Raw genomic sequence first — 13,245 nt, 5'->3', positions numbered from 1 at the left:
CAATATACTCTATATTGCTTTATAAACCATTAATATCACTAAAATATGTATTGTATTAAAGAATATCCGAAACTTTTATCACACAAACTGTAACACATTTTGGACCTTCTTGTACGTTAAAATTGGATAAAACATTTTTAATTCAAAATATTCAATCAAAATTAAAATTTTTTTAACATTGTAATATATATACTTGTATTTACAATTAATTCGTATACGTAGAGATGTGTTGTATTTTGACTGAGCGCATTGGTGTCGCTGATATTTATCTATTAGTACAGTTGTGTAATCGTTGTAAAAATTTAGACTGTATTTGTTTCCATCTTTTTAGTATTTAACTGCTTTTTACTATCTGTCTTGATTTTCATGGTTTTCTAATCCTCTTTCACAAAATTTTGTGCTGAAGAGTTTAATTTTTTTGTTAATTTTCAGGTATATTCTTACATCAAAATGAGTTTGTGACGATTCGAAATATTTTTGAATAGAATCTCAGAAAGGTTTTTACGTTGATTTGACCATTGGTATGCCCTATGTTCTGGCGGATTTTTCGGCGTTAATCTTGATTGTTTAGATGAATGTCCCAATAATTTAACTATGGAATGGAATGGAATGCAAAGTTGGCAGGAGTGTATTACTCCCTACTTTATCGCAGAACCTGGACAGAGTCCCTTGCTGCTGGATCATTCTAATCGGGCTTGTTTTTTAAAGGGTTATTTTTTAATCTCTGATCTAATTTTTCAAGTTTTGTCAATTATTATTTTAGTGAATTTAAGACGGATTTAATTGCATTCCAATCCGTTGTTGAACCAGCGTTATCGAACCCATTTCATGGGCCGACCGCGGAAGGCTAGGCTTATAAAGCCTGTCCTCCCGACGTAATTCCCCTTCAGACCGTCCACTGAAGTCCTTTCGGTGCTAACTCTTAATAGGCTAGCAGGAATACGCCACAACGGGGCACTAGCTATAAGGAGGGAGCAATGCGTCCCCTTTTCCGGAGGAGTCGCAATTGCTGGGTTATTTTGTCTTACTGTAAGTTTTGAAATAGGAGAGGTTGTGTAGAAGTTTTTGTTTTATGCGCGACTTACCGTATTTTGAAGTCTTCAAACTATATAACTCGCGAAAAACTATTCATTCGCGACCCCGGAAACGCGTCTGACGCACTATTCCGTTTATGGCTCATGCGATATGGAGGCCCCTAAGCCTGGTTTGTCGATTTTCGGCTACCGCACCGCACCATCACGGTGGTTCGTCCAGTACGGCGTGAGGCCGCTTCCTTACAACTGTCGGAGTTGGGTCCTCTCGGCAGATGTCCCGAAGATGACTGTGTTCGGACACAGCCGCTCTCCCGAACAGTCTGCGCGCCTGCGCCACCCCCACCTCGGACACGGATTGAAATCTCGCATCAGATCGGAGAGTGGCGTTCCTGACGAACGACGGAGCTCCAAAGATCGTCCGCAACGCGATGTTTTGGACGGCCTCGATCTTCTTTTGAAGCGAGGAGCTCAACACTGCCCCCCATGCCGGGTAAGCATATGTTAGAATCGGCAGTACGTACAGCCGAAAAATGAGGAGCTTAGTTGCCAGTGGGTACGGGCTGGCACTGTTCAACACTGGGTATAGCGAGGCTTTGGCGGCCTTAGCCCTCCGGGTCGCATAATTTACATGTTTAATTTAACTAGTCGGAGTTTAACTCCTTTAGTTGGTGTCTTCCGCATGATCGGTCAGTCTAAGTGATGGTCAAAATATTCTCCCAGTCAGAACATATATATAATAAGTTATATTTAATTTGATTAACTTTGAATTATTAATCTTTGGTACATTTGCCTAGTAATATTTGTAATTTTTTTCTTATTTTTTTTATTTTTTATTTTTTAATTTATCTTTTTATTTCTTTTCTTATTTTAATTCTTTTGACTTGTAATTCTTTTCGACGCGATGTTACTTATTTTACGCGCACTTAAATATAATAATAAGAATATGAATAACCTCTAAATTGTAAACCGCTAATTTAATAAAATAAGTAATAATTTTATTTTTGCTTTTAAAAAAAAATAAACTGATAAATTTATGTATTCATCTAAATTTAACCAATAAGAAAATAAATCTATTAAAATGGTAAATTTACCCTCCTACTGTTAAAACACTTACATTTACAAAAAATGAACTATAAAAAACATAACGGAATGAAAACAAGATGTACTCATTAATTCACAAAAAAGATGTAAAATTTTATCGTAAAAAACAAGTATTTTTTATTAAAAGAAAAAAAAAAGCACATCTATACTGTTTTCATTTTAAACATAAAAATATACAGCAGTATTCTAATATCAGTCATAAACTGTAATAATACCCTTTCGCCGGACATAAATTACGTTCGACACAATTTCAATGTGAAAGGAATTTTTAAATTATCATATTTATTACGAAGGATTAAGATAACATATGGTATAAAAACACAAAATAAAAAAAAAAAAATAAATAAATAATTGAAGATAAACTAGAGAGGGAGATGGGAATTAAATGTAATAACTAATAGAATAATGGTGATAGTTCTTTCACCAGTTTATTTAATTAAGGAATCTTTAATACCTGCAGATTTCAGTTGGTAATTATTACAGTACAATTTCACGTCCAAGATTTTCACATCAAATTTAATGTCAAGTCTCTTTTTTTATTTCATTATTAAAAAATTTTTGGCAAATTTTCTTTTGTATTTATTTTAATATATATCTATTTTTATTATTAACTTGATTTTGATTTATATATTTTAAGAAATTTCACTAAGATATAAATAACAAAAAATAGACAGCGATATGTAAAAAAGTTTTATTACAGAAATATATTTTTTAAATGTTTGAGTAATTATAGTTATAATTATATATTGTTCACGATAAACTGTATTATTTTATTGTTCGTGCAAGTCTTCACATGATTTCCTTGCTTCTTCCTTTATTTTATACTTCTTTATTCTTCTAAACTTTAATTTAACCTTGATGGTATCAATTAACTGTTGTTCTTATATTCTCTCTTGCAACAATTTATTTTTTTAAACAGAACATCCAACAAAATTTATTCCCACCTTATCCGGTAATAATTTTTGCTTTCTTTTAATTCTTACTTTCTATCTTTTCATTTTTTCCCGATTACAAAAGTTTTTAATATCTTGCCTATTAGAAACTACCAGCAATCTTATTTGACCTTAGTAACTATATTTTTTCATTCTTGAATTGCTAACGAGTTATAAGAAATACGAAGGAATTTTTTTCCTTAGTATCTATACCTCCAATATTTTATCATTATTTTTCTGAATCCCTAATTCGTAGGTCTATGTATTAGTTTTTCCTCCTTATGTAATGGAGTTTATATTAGCTTAATATGTATTTTTTTATATTAATAAATTGTATAATTAATAACAGCAGTGTTATTAATTATATATAATAAAAATAATAATGCGCGTTATAATTGTATCTACAATAAAAGAAAAGACAACAATTATCCTAAATAGATAAAGTGAATTAGTAAAGATAAATAAAAATGTAATAATTAAATTAAAAAAATTAATAATGAAAAACTTCAAAAAAAATAAAAGAATTTCTATCAATAGGTGTAAATAAATAACAACAGTATAAAAAAATAACTGTTAAAAGAATATTTATATATTACCGCTTCAGATAATCCAAATAAAACCTTAAACTATCCCTTGAGTCCTTCATTAGTTTTAAAATCCCCATTACGTAAATCCTTTTAAACGTTAATATTTCATTCGTATAATTTTATCTATTTCAAGTTTTTTTTTTTACCTATTTCCAGTATATCCTGCGATGATGATACTGTTTAACGATCAAAATTTAAACTGGTTGGAGGATTTATTTATGTTTGAACCTCTTTCAGAGTCTTAGCTTTTCGATTTTTCAAAAAACTCAAAAAATTGTATAAATATAAAAATAAGTTAATCCCCAAAATTATGAGCTACTTACAAATTCGTTATACCATTTACAAGAGACCATTTTGTGTGTGTGTGTGCGCGCGCGCGCGCTCGTATTTTGCGTTTTCTCGATATAATTATTATTAATGAGACTACATGTATTTAAGAATAATAGTACTTCTGATTTCTACCGTTTATTTTTATTGTACAATAAATCTGTATTTCAAATAAAAATATAAACTATGAACTTTCATTTGTAAGATTACACATATAAAGCTACGAGTATGTAGGTCATTCGTTTATCTTTATCCGCCTGCTGAAGGACCACACTGCGTATCAGAAGAATTCATCTTCTGAATGTAAAAATCTTGTATCCATGTATTAAACGATATTTAAAGTTTAAGTAAGTTATACGAATTTGGAGCGGAAACCTCTTTATAAACATTTAGAATCGTTTTAGACCGTTGTAACTATTTTAATTAGTATCTAAGTTACCAAACTTTATTATTAAGCCGACTAAAAATATAATAAATATTTTATATTTTAAAGAGTTAAACACATTTTAAACGTAATTAATAATTTTTCATTAAAAATTATTTTAATTGGATAATAATATAAATCAATTAAAATGTACGGTTTCTCAATTTCACTAATTTTTGACTATTAAAGGGAAACTACAATAATTGTTTAGCACGGTCAATGCTTCTAATTAAACTTTCAAATACTTCCTATTTAATTAAATAAATTAATTTAAATAGAAATTGAGAGAATTTTTCAACTAAATAGAGTATTATTATAAATAAATAATTAATACTGAATTACAGTTTAGTTCATATTTGATACATTTTACCACGTACGAAAATCTTTTTAATTTATTGACGGAAAAAGCTTGTCTGAATTGACCTCATATATGACGTTCAGAATAAACAATAAAAATTCTGATGTAGCTGTAAACATTATTGCAAAACTTTGAAAATTAAAGTACTAAACTAAGTCAAATTGTTATCAGTTGGTCTTAATTTTCAACCGTATAAATATTTTATATTATAAATCCTAAAGTATTCTCTAGGAAATAAGAGAAATCATTTCCAGTGAAATAGAATAAACGATTACTATTAATGTCTTAGATATTATAAAATGATGATAAACAAAACCTCAACGTTTTAGCCGGTAACAGGATAAAATAAAACTAAAAAAAAATTTTAAATATTACTCCTTTTAAATAATATTTTTCAAAAATCGATTTACGGATATACAGATAAATTAAAGTACATAAACTTTTTAATAGTCAATTAATTGACTAAAATTGATCAACTAAAATTGGTCATTAATTGATCAATTTTTACCTTGGTTCAAATTTCAAATTTTTCTAAAATATCAATAAATGTATAGATCAAATCATTCCCGAACCGTGAAAATAAATTTATTGAATTTGAAGTCGATAAGAATTTCATGAGCTTCATGAACTTTCTATTAAAATTATATTTAAAATAAAATACGACTTTCTATTGTACATTTATTTTAATTGAAAAACAAATTTAAAACTTGAATTTTAAAATTATATTTCAGGTCTTAAAACTGTTTATAGTATTTTGTTAAAAACAAATTATTACATAAATTAAAATTGTATTAAACGATTTTTGGTAAAACTATTTAACGCAAAAAATAAAAAAAATATATAGCGTCCTTTTTTATAAATGTTGTCACCTTTAATTCACGCTCCAAGAACTAAATAATATCTTAAAAACAGAAATATATTAAAACAAATTTAAACTCATATGATTATAAATTGCATTCAATATTTCAGATTTCTAAATTAACAATCAATTCAAAAAATCAATTTTTTTTTCTTAAGAAATGGTAATCTGTTTTAGAATAATCATTCTAACTGATTTTTTCATGTTATTCTTAATAATTATTATATTTAAAAACACAATAGAAAATTAATTATTTAAAACTTGAAAAAAAAACTGTATATATTTTAAAATCAATAAGAGTGAAATTAGACGCAGAAACATAAAAGAAGATGATGTACTGATCATATTTTAACCGATTACTGTACAGAAAAAAACTTGACACAATTTTAAGATATCAAATTTTTAATTAATTTTATTAAACCTCAAGAAAAAAAATAATGAGCTTTTCTTATATTTATGGTTTTTATTAAATTAAAAATATATTATTATGAAGTAAAAACGGGTAGTAAATTGTATTCGCGTAATGTTTTTGTAAAGCTGACTTTTTAAACGTTGCTTATTATAGTAAGTCTGCGTTCTCTACTTGCATGCGGTATAAAATATTTAACATAATTAGAAATAATTCCAATTTTAACCGAACTACATTGAGGACCCTTTATTTCACAGTTAATTTAGAGGGACCTAAACGATATTAAATATATTTCATATATAGACAATACAAATATAAAATATTATTTACTACGATTTTGATTAATTATTAAGAAATTACTAAAAAACTAATCTCTCTATATTTATTATTATTTTACAGGTGTGAACAAGTGTGAAAAAGGTTAAAGGTATGAAAAAGTGAATTTAAATGAATGTGTAGTGTGCTGTAAAGGACACCGTTATGGTGATTGTGATGATTAAAAGTGATAAAAATAATACCAGCTGACAGTGTCTGAAGTTGTGACGATAAAATGCCATGGATCTACAACATACGCAGCGTTCTAACATTTATTTTATATATATTATTTGCTCAAGGTAAGTAAATAAATGAAATCTTTTTTATCAAAATACGGATAATTATTTTTTTTTTAAATCTTTATTATTATTATTTACAACTTTTATTTTAATGAATGTTAAATAAGCATATATATTTTTAACTGTAAATAATTCTAGCATATCATCGGTTTAAACGGATAGATACATAACTTATTTATTATAAGAAAACTGACATCACGTAACAACATGCGTAATAAAGTAATCATGCATCAAAAATCTTAACTAGAATTTTATACAGAAGAATTGAGAGGAGAGTGGAAGAAGTGTTAGGAGAAGACCAATTTGGTTTCAGGAAAAGTATAGGGACAAGGGAAGCAATTTTAGGCGTCAGATTAATAGTAGAAGGAAGAGTAAAGAAAAACAAATCAACATACTTGGCGTTTATAGACCTAGAAAAGGCTTTCGATAACGTAGACTGGAATAAAATTTTCAGCATTTTAAAAAATTAGGGTTCAAATACAGAGATAGAAGAACAATTGCTAACATGTACAGGAACCAAACAGCAACAATAACGATTGAAGAACATAAGAAAGAAGCCCTAATAAGAAAGGGAGTCCGACAAGGCTGTTCCCTATCTCCGTTACTTTTTAATCTTTACATGGAACTAGCAGTTAGATGAAGTCCTACGCAAGAACTATCGCGTGAAAATAAACAAGAACAAAACAAAAGTAATGAAATGTAGTAGAAATAACAAAGATGGACCGCTGAATGTGAAAATAGGAGGAGAAAAGATTATGGAGGTAGAAGAATTTTGTTATTTGGGAAGTAAAATTACTAAAGATGGACGAAGCAGGAGCGATATAAAATGCCGAATAGCACAAGTTAAACGAGCCTTCAGTAAGAAATATAATTTGTTTACATCAAAAATTAATTTAAATGTCAGGAAAAGATTTTTGAAAGTGTATGTTTGGAGTGTCGCTTTATATGGAAGTGAAACTTGGACGATCGGAGTATCTGAGAAGAAAAGATTAGAAGCTTTTGAAATGCGGTGCTATAGGAAAATGTTAAAAATCAGATGGGTGGATAAAGCGATAAATGAAGAGGTATTGCGGCAAATAGATGAAGAAAGTAGCATTTGGAGAAATATAGTTAAAAGAAGAGACAGACTTATAGGCCACATACTAAGGCATCCTGGAATAGTCGCTTTAATATTGGAAGGACAGGTAGAAGGGAAAAATTGTGTAGGCAGGCCACGTTTGGAGTATGTAAAACAAATTGTTGGGGATGTAGGATGTAGAGGGTATACTGAAATGAAACGACTAGCACTAGATAGGGAATCTTGGAGAGCTGCATCAAACCAGTCAAATGACTGAAGACAAAAAAAAAAAAATTAAAGCGGTAAAATTATTATATTGTTTTTAATATCAAAATTATACTACTTAAAACTAAACAAATAAACACAAATCGATTCCTGTTTTCTCATGTACAGGAAATAATAAATACTTAAAATATACATGAAGAGTTTTTGCAATAGAAATTATAATAATAAGAATTACTTTGTCAACACACATAAAGTCCTTAGAATTAATATTAAATAATTACTTGTAATAAAGGTAAGTTAAATTAGTTTGATAGACCTGCACAAAATAATTTTCTTAAAATTTATCACACATTTTATAAACGTAAGTAATTATATATTTTACCATATTATAAATAAAATAACATAATAATAAATCGAAAAATACGCAAGCGCTCAAGAAAACGCTAAAAAAGATAATAACTTAAATATAAACGTAGATGGTATTTCGGCAATTAAACGGTTATCATCGGGTTATATTAAGGTATTAGTATGTAGAAAAAGAAAGTGAAAACATTTTGTTAAAGAGATAATAAAAATACCTAATTAACAAGTAAACGATTCTTACAAATTATTACAAAAGAAACCAGTGATTATAAAATAAATACGAGGGCATAAATAAAAACAACTATTGATTAAAAAAAGGGTAGGAAGTAACGTTTTAAGCAATCCTTATCGCAAAGAAAAATTTACTCTTTCCTAAGCATTTGCTGATGATAATTGTTCAACAATCGAAAAAGCAATCTCGTTTAATTTTATAAATATTAAAGATATATATATTTTGTAAGCAATATTTGAGTGCAGTCTTCTTTCTTTAATATTTATTTAGCATAGGTCTTCCTTTGTAACATATGTTATCGAATTTACTTATTCAGGGTCAGTTTTTAATGGAAGCCTTGACCTCATATAAGAAAGTTAACTTGTTATATCGATTTCCTACTTTCGTTGCGTAGTAAACTAACCGGTTAATCCGCAAACAGTTAACGAATTTGGTCAACAGGATAGTAAAAAGCCCTGAGGCTTGTCCATTTAAAGTATACATTGTAAATAAATTATTTTAAAAAAAACTATTACCTTTACAACACAGTTTGTACGTGTTTGTTTATTTTATAATGTGAAAACAAAAAAAGCATTCTTAAATTTAAAAACAGTAAATCCTCACTGAAAAAAAAAACAAATCAAAATTTAACATTAACGTTTCTCTTATACTGTTCCATATGGTCGCGTTATACTAATATATATTACCGATGAATCTGAAGCGTAATAAAGCGCTTCGTTATAAATGTAAGATAACCGATATGGTGCTATTTTATTTTTAACCACTTTCCTGTTAAATTTCATGATTTATTTCATTATTAATAATTCGTATTGAAAAATATAATTATAACAAAGGAACTGAAAAATATTGATCTTTTTAATAATTAGCTTAATAAAAGTTTACAAAAGAACAAACAGTGAATATTTAAAAAACTGTATAACTGCATAATTAATAATGGATTATGACAAAGAAGAGTTTAATAAAAAAAAAATTAAAGGTAACTGACCGTTTTATTTTATATGCTTAGTTTTACACATTTATTAAGATACTGGTGGATAAGAAAAATTGATGATGGATATATAGAGTAGGAGCATTTGATTGAAAACATGAAAATAGGGGCAAAAGTTTCTTGTCGATCAGTACAGGTGGAAAAGATCTCGAAGCCAGCCTAAATTAATATAATAAAAGTCGAGAGCCGGTTTTTATATATTATTAATTTTAAATCATTATATTTCAAAAATACGTATTTTGGGCCTTTCATTAAGTACAAAAAACCATTTTTCGATAACTTACTAAAATTTTTAAAAATTAAATATTAAACAATAACAATAGTTAGAGAAAATATTTACTTTTAGATGGTAATATCATTTTTATGTAGATTTTAATTTTTGTTTGAGTTTCGTGCGCGTAATGTTTGTAAAATGGCGGGTGCGCACCTAACAGTGAAAATAGCAATATAAATAAATGTTTGTAAAAAGTTGTTAAAATTTTATCCAGAAATATGCATTTTATTGTAGTAAAAATAACAAAGATGAACCACTGAATGTGAAAATAGGAGGAGAAAAGATTATGGAGGTAGAAGAATTTTGTTATTTGGGAAGTAAAATTACTAAAGATGGACGAAGCAGGAGCGATATAAAATGCCGAATAGCACAAGCTAAACGAGCCTTCAGTAAGAAATATAATTTGTTACATAAAAAATTAATTTAAATGTCAGGAAAAGATTTTTGAAAGTGTATGATTGGAGTGTCGCTTTATATGGAAATGAAACTTGGACGATCGGAGTATCTGAGAAGAAAAGATTAGAAGCTTTTGAAGTGGGTGCTATAGGAGAATTTTAAAAATCAGATGGGTGGATAAAGTGACAAATGAAGAGGTATTGCGGCAAATAGATGAAAAAAGAAGGATTTGGAGAAATATAGTTAAAAGAAGAGACAGACTTACAGGCCACATACTAAGGCATCCTGGAATAGTCGCTTTAATATTGGAAGGACAAGTAGAAGGAAAAATTGTGTAGCAGGCCACGTTTGGAATATGTAAAACAAATTGTTAGGGATGTAGGATGTAGAGGGTATACTGAAATGAAACGACTAGCACTAGATAGGGAATCTTGGAGAGCTGCATCAAACCAGTCAAATGACTGAAGACAAAAAAAAATGCATTTTATTAATTATTAACCTTCGATTTCATTATTTTTAAAAAAACTTTCAAGTTATTTTATTGTTTAAGATAAAAACGAGTTTTTTTGTGTTTGATTTAAATAACACATTCTCACGTTATTTATGATCTTATGAAAATGTTACTATAAATGTTTGGTGTAAAATTTTCCTTTCTACAACTTTTGTTTGATAAATTTAATATTGAACTAGTTACGAATGAGAAACGGAACTACGACACGTTTATTACATCGATATAGTGTGGGCCATTTCACTATATCCACTCGGATACCACAAAACATTTTTCGTAATTGTTTTGTCAAAGCTTTCGATTTTTCGACCTTTTCCACCTAGTCTGATCGAAGGAAAAATTTTCCCCAATAAATTTATGTTATGAATCTAATGCTCCTACCCTTATGGGGCTGCGGGAGAAGACTAAAATGGTGTTTTCTACTAATTTTTTTAATATTGGTTCTAGCAATTTACGAGTAATATATTAGAAAACTTTATACTTAATTATATAGCAGGGTTTTTGATGTCTAAAATAATTATCCGAAGGTAGTTTTGTAAAAAAAAAAAGTATCACATATATTATTATGGTTTAGTAAATGTTTTAATGCAAATTTTAAACATTTAGTAAATTGTTTAATTTTATTGGATTTTCTAAAATATTACATGTTTATTTTATTATGAAATATAGAATTAAAAAAAAAATTTCATCAATTTAATACATTACTTAAAAAACAATTATTAAAAAATTCCATAATTTTTTTAAGTATTTTTTTTTGTTGAGTTAACTCAGCAAAAAGAGTATTTAAAAAAAATATATTTTTTAAAAAAAGTTTAATCATTTTGTATATTTTGGTCCGTAACTCGATAAATTTTGAAATCTAAAAAATCAAAAACCAAAATAGAGAATAATTTTTCTAAAAACTTTTGTTTGAATTGGTTTTTCATAGTTATTTAGTTACAAAATGATAATAGACCAGCATAAGGGACACGTTTTGACTAAACAGGGGGATAGGATAAAAAAAATGCAAAAACTTGAAACGAGACGATTTAAGTTTTTTGATTCAGAAAAACAAAGATTTTTTTAAAACTTTTAAGATTTTAAACTTTCAAATATTTATAAAGTTTAAAGAAAATTTATAACGTTAATTTTTCTTTAAAATTTATAAAAAAATATTGTTTTTTACAACTTTTTAAGCGCACGTTTTTACAAAGTTATACACCTTTTCTATAATCAGTAGTTAATATTATATTAATATTTTTATATATTTTTTGGAAAATTCTCCTTTAACCCCTTTCCTCCGTACAAAATCCCGGGTTCGAGCATTGGTAGGACACGGAATTTTTCATACTCTACAAAAATTTACGTATACGATGAACTACTGCAATACAAAAAAAAATTCTCAACAGACGAGCTATCCTCATAACTGTTCAGGAAGTTAATATCTAAAATAATACCAGAAATTAAACATAAAATAAATATCAAATAATAGAATTCGGTGCCCGTTAGCTATGACATTAATAATATATTACCTCCTATTTTCCTCTACTCAATAATTTTTATTTTGTAATTGTGTTAGACCAATTTACGTTTTTCAAACAACATTATTCCAATTGACAGCTAAGTGCTAATAATCAACTAATGATAACAAACACGCGTTTGTTACTAAGATAACAAACACGCGTTTTATGTGTGTGTGCGCACGCGCACGCACACACAAAACGATTTTACATAACCTTATTTTGAGGGTTTGTAGCTAGAGAGACCCTTCTCCTACTATTGCTGTACATCATTTGTACATTTTACTGATCGAAAACTTTATTTACATACTTGGGGATATAGTTAAATTGACTACTTTACAATTATTTAACATTGTTATCCGGTTCTTCTGAAAATATTGCTTTTTTATTTACTTATTTGCCTGATTTTTCCGAATTCTTGAAGGTATATAGTGAAAGTTTCATGATTTAGGAATATTTTTCAGACCCGTAATGAGTTTTCCAGTAATTTTTTACATCGCCAAATCGAAACGTTCATTACTTCAACGACAAATATGAAATTTCTGATATAGCACTAGTATACATCACAGTTTTAATCGCATAAACGATACGTAGGATAGCGCTAGCTAAAAAGATTTACGTCACTCGGCTATAGTTGAGGAATAATAATAAAGTTTCACTTAAATAACTCGTATCTAGTGTGCCGTTCAAACGAATTTTGATAAATAATTACCGAAAATAAAGATATTTTATTTTTTTAAACTTTAATTGCAAAATCCATACAGAATAAAAAGTATTAAAAAAACTACAAGAAGTATTTATTTGTAGTTCAACTCGAAATAGTATTACACAAAAGACAACGCTGTAAAATACGATACATTCTCTGATTAAGCTTTACGATTTACCCAATAATAGAAATATTTAAATAAATCTTTTGCTTAAAACATCCTCAAGATTTATTTCCGATAAAAAAATTCATTCAAACCGGCAAAGCGGAACTTGATATTAAAACAAACATCGGTGTAATATATGTACACAAATATTCAAATTGATTTATTATATAAAAATATTTAGAACAG

General features: G+C 27.8%; 1 protein-coding gene and 1 long non-coding RNA gene across 2 annotated transcripts in view; one reads left to right on the top strand and one right to left on the bottom strand.

Moving 5' to 3' along the window:
• Window positions 1–13,245, bottom strand: part of LOC142326545 (uncharacterized) — a 295,602-nt gene that overhangs the window by 56,202 nt on the left and 226,155 nt on the right. The gene's annotated exons all lie outside the window — the stretch shown is intronic.
• LOC142326501 (phospholipase A1) overlaps window positions 1–13,245 on the top strand; it is a 131,709-nt gene that overhangs the window by 40,574 nt on the left and 77,890 nt on the right. The gene's annotated exons all lie outside the window — the stretch shown is intronic.

The sequence above is a fragment of the Lycorma delicatula genome, chromosome 6 (assembly GCF_047948215.1).
Source record: "Lycorma delicatula isolate Av1 chromosome 6, ASM4794821v1, whole genome shotgun sequence".
Classification (NCBI taxonomy): domain Eukaryota; kingdom Metazoa; phylum Arthropoda; class Insecta; order Hemiptera; family Fulgoridae; genus Lycorma; species Lycorma delicatula.
Note: the sequence above shows the minus strand (reverse complement) of the source record. Positions and strands in the feature narration are given on the sequence as shown.